Here is a 4,674-nt window from a genome sequence, read left to right on the forward strand (position 1 = left end):
GCTTCGGGTGCTTCCTTGTCTTTTCCAGGGACAGTAGTCCTGGGTCGTCCTCCCCTGGTGTCTGCGGGGGCGATGCCAGCAGGGACAGAGTGGCAAGGCCGCCGGGGCAAGGTGACCAACCCTGCCCAGTCCTGCTCTGCTGGACAGTAGCTGCCCCCTGCTACTAAAAGGGCCAGGCCTGTAGGGAAAATGGTTTCCAGGGGATGATGCCCCCTTCCCCGTGCGAGGTGGGAGCTGAGCAGGAGTTCACTTGAGGTGGGAGGGGGAAAGCAGTTGGGAAGATGTTGATAACTGAGGCCTAGGCTGGCACCCCTCAGCCACAGACGGATGAGTGGGCACTTGCGGGGCCCTCGGCACTGGGTGGCGTCACGTAAACAAAGGCTTCTGGGCTCTGGAGCCAGCCTGGCTCCTTGCTAGCCCCAAGGGTGGTTTAAATACAGGGAAGCTGGGCCTCTGAAGACAAAGCAGATAGCCCGTGACAAACATGCAACTAAGGGTGGGGCCAGTCAGGCCCAGGTGATGTCACAGATGGGGGACTGTTTATACCAGCAGAGGGAAGGGTGACCCATTAGTGACCCTTCATAAAAGGGTGCAGACTTGAGGTGCCATGGGTGCAGGCTGCCCCAGCCCCTCTGGCAAAAGAAGGCAGGACAGAGACGGCCCTGAGGGTCTCAGGGACGCAGGTGCGTGCTCTGCGCCTAGCCGGTGTGCTGGCGTCTGGTCTAGCCGGTGTGCTGGCGTCTGGTCCTATGACCAGTACTTGAAGTGCCAGTGGATGCTTCAATTGCTGCAGGGCTGACCAGCCCTCCCTGCGCCACTCAGCCGCCACCTGTGGGCATTCACCCTGTGCCAGGTGGAGCTGCGCCCTCACAATCTGAGGAAGTTCACGTTCCCCCATTTCACAGAGGGAGAGTCCAAGACTGAGGACTGCTGAAATAACAACAGTGGTAGAAGTGGATTCAAACCAGGCCATCCAACTCCAGCGTGCTTTCCATCGGGTTACTAATCCAAAGCACACACTAAAAGGAAAAAGTGGTAGATCCCCCCAACCCCATCCTTAGACTGCAGCTGTACTCAGGGCTCAGAGACCCACATTAAAGGTTAAGAGCTGTCACTCCAGCCTGGGGTCCTGAAAGCTTGGGGCAGGGGTCACCCAACAGAGGTGGGGCATTTTTGTTCAAGCTGCGAGCACATTAGAGAAGGCACAGAACATAGCAGTGCCCCTGAGTGGCACAGGGACGGCCAGAAGCGAAGTGCTGCCCGGCGGCCCGCTCTCCTTCCCTGAGCACTCCACCTGCAGGGCTCTGTGGGGTGACAGAGGGGCTCTGAACCCCCTGGGGCTGCCCCAGGAAGTGCCTGCTGATCTGAGGCTTGAAAGAGGGGCCGAGGGCAGGTGTCTGCCACAGAGTTCATAGCCCTGGTTTCGGTTCTACAGGTTGGGGGTCATCTTTGGGCTGTGATGGGGGTTCAGGGAGGGCCAGAGGATGTGGGCAGAGATGTGGCTTGCCCACCTGGAGGGCTAGCCCCCGCCCTTGCCTCCTCCCCAGCTCCCTAGCTGGCCAGGACCCTGGGGGAGAAGCCCCCTCTTCGGAGGCTGGCCTGGGGCAAAGGAGGGACGTTGCCACCCAGCCCCCAGAGCCCCTGGACTGAGGCCTTCGGGGCAATCTGTCCTGGGTCCCACCCACGCAGCACCTCACAGCCCAGGACCCAAGAAGCAAAGGGCCTGCCCACTGCCTCTGGCCACGCACAGCTGTTTTCTATGTTGCAGTTCCTTGTAAAATCTCATTCAGAATAAACATTTCTGGCTGGATTTGGCTCACACCCGTAATCCCAGCACTTTGGGAGATCAAGGTTGGGGATGGGGTGGGGTTGTGTGGGGTGGGGTTGTGTGAGGCCGGGAGTTCAAGCCCAGCCAGGGAACATAGTAAGACGCCTATCTCTAGCAAAACAAAAATTAGCTGAGAGTGGTGATGGGTGCCTGTAGGTAGTCGCAGCTACTAGAGAGGCTGAGGTGGAAGGATCACTTGAGCCTGGGAGTTTGAGGCTGCAGTGAGCTATGATGGCACCACTGTACTCCAGCCTGGGCAACACAGTGAGACACTGTCTCTATTTAAGAAATTTTTAAAAATAAACATTTCTTCTCCTTAGAAAACAAGCTAACCGCAAATCCAATCAGTGCCCTGTTCTTATCTCAAATGAGTGTTCTAGAAGAATAGCCTAGTAAAAAATAATGGCTGCCCAGGGTGGCTCACATCTGTAATCCCAGCACTTCGAGAGGCCAAGGAGAGTGGATCACTTAAGGTCAGGAGTTCGAGACCAGCCTGGCCAATATGGTGAAACCCTGTCTCTACTGAAGATACAAAAATTAGCCAGATGTGGTGGCTCTTGCCTATAATCCCAGCTACTTGGAAGGCCAAGGCACAAGAATCGCTTGAACCCAGGAGGCAGAGGTTGCAGTGAGCCAACATTACACCATTGCACTGCAGCCTGGGCGATAGAGCAAGACTCCATCTCAAAAATAAATTAATTAAATTAAATTAAATAAATCAAATGGGCTAGTCATAGGACTTGCCCGGCCACGGACAGCAAGGTGATGAGAACTGGGAGGTGAGGACATCCGGCCACCACTCTTGTTCCCATGTTCCAGCGTACCAGGTCTGGCAGCACGTGGAGGGCAGCCTTGGGGAGACTGCCCTGAGTTTAAATCCGAGCTCTGCCACTCTAGCCAGCCCTCTTCCCCCACTAAGGCTGTTTCCTCAAGCCCTAATTCAGGAACAGACGTGGCCCACAGAGGCAGAGCCCGATGACACCCACCTTGAGTGGCCTTTGCCAAGCACCCCAGGGAGGTTAGTTGGGTGGGGTGCAGGGAGTAGGGCACCTCACCCAACACCCAGAACAAAACAGGCGGGACCTACCCTTCCCCGAAGCAGCCCGCAGACACAGCGGCGCCTGTAGGCCAGCGAGGTGGTGGCCAAGGGGGCTGGGGCCTGGCTTCCTGTGCACCCAGAGGGACTGATAATTGTAAAACCACATGGGGCTGCAGCCGCTGCAGAGCGTGGGAGCCCCTATGGCTTTTGGAGCAGTGCAGGGAAGGGTTTTGGAAGAAAAACCAGTATGATGAAACCACCATATGTCCACCCATTTGGAGCTTTGGACTTTTCATAGGACACGCCCCTGGTGCCGGGCAGATGGGGTGGGGGAGGGGGCTGCCAGGACTTAGCTGGGGTACTGGGGGGTCCGCACCCCCGGCATCTGCATCAGCTCCTCCCCAAAGCCATCCCAACAGACGCACCTTCAAATGAGAGCCAGGCATCTGAGGCTCAAGGGCAGGCTTAGGCAGCTCCCCGGCTCCAATCACATTCATTGCCGCCTGCGCTCCTCCCTCAGAGGAAGGTTGGGATGGCCATTGGTGGCCATACTGGGAAGCTCATTTGTCCCTCACACCAGAACAAGTGCAGTTCTCCATTATACACAAAAAGACAGCATCCAGAGAGAGAGAAAGAGATTTACCCAAGACCCCATGCCTGGTCAGCAGCGGGCAGGGCTGCATGACCCCAGGCCAGCCTCTCATGTCCTGACCTGAGTAGGAGTGGGCCACCATGCCACGTGCACGTTTCTGGAGTGGTTAGCAGCAGGGAACGGCCGCCATTCCGGCCAGCCCTGAAGAAGCATCTGGTGGGAGCTGCTTCCCGAGGCCAGGGTTGGAGACTCTCATCCTACACCTCCCCTTCGAGGCTGATTCTCAGGACCTTGAGGAAGGGGACTCCCCAACCCTGGGCTCAGCGGCCCTTCAATGTGGCCAGGATGCTGCAGACCCCGGCAACCTGCCTTGTGTCTGTGCTCCCAGCCTCAGAGGGCTATTCCCTGGGGGGCAGACACGGGGTTCCCTGCCACTTCCTTGTGCTGGGTTCTCAGGGCCTCTCCCTGCCCCCACACACCTGCCCTCCGCGGGGCGGGTCTGGACTCAAGGAAGGAACTCAAGGCTCGCACCCCTTCCCTCCCCAGCTTCCATGCATTAGTCTGTAAAGGAGGGTAATAACTCTCTCCTAGCGTGGCCCTTGTGAAGATAATAGATTTAAAGTCACTTCGAGATACCAAGAGGCCCCATACACTTGCAAGCTGTTATGAGCGTAACTGCTCCCCGCAGAGCTGGGTGAGAGAGCTAGTGATGTCCCTCAGTACCAAAGGGGCCTGCAGGATGAGTGAGAGGCTGCCGGGGGTAGCTGGGCCCTCCTGCACCTGGGGAGTAGTTGACCGTGGAGGTGGCATTTGAATGAAGGTATCCTGGGGAGAAGGAAAGGAAAGAGAGTGGCCTGACTGCCGGGACAGGGTGCAACTGAGGCTCTCAGGAGGTCTCCTCCTGTCAAGACTCACCCATCCCTGGCCGGGGGCGGTGGCTCACACCTGTAATCCCAGAACTTTGGGAGGCCGAGGCGGGCGGATCATGAGGTCAGGTGATCGAGACCATCCTGGCCAACATGGTGAAACCCCATCTCTACTAAAAATACACACACACACACAAACATTAGCCAGGTGTGGTGGCGGGCACCTGTAGTCCCAGCTACTCAGGAGGCTGAGGCAAGAGAATGGCGTGAACCCAGGAGGCGGAGCTTGCAGTGAGCCGAGATTGCGCCACTGCACTCCAGCCTGGGCGACAGAGCGAGACTCCGTCTC

Source organism: Piliocolobus tephrosceles, chromosome 13 (assembly GCF_002776525.5).
Source record: "Piliocolobus tephrosceles isolate RC106 chromosome 13, ASM277652v3, whole genome shotgun sequence".
Taxonomy (NCBI): Eukaryota; Metazoa; Chordata; class Mammalia; order Primates; family Cercopithecidae; genus Piliocolobus; species Piliocolobus tephrosceles.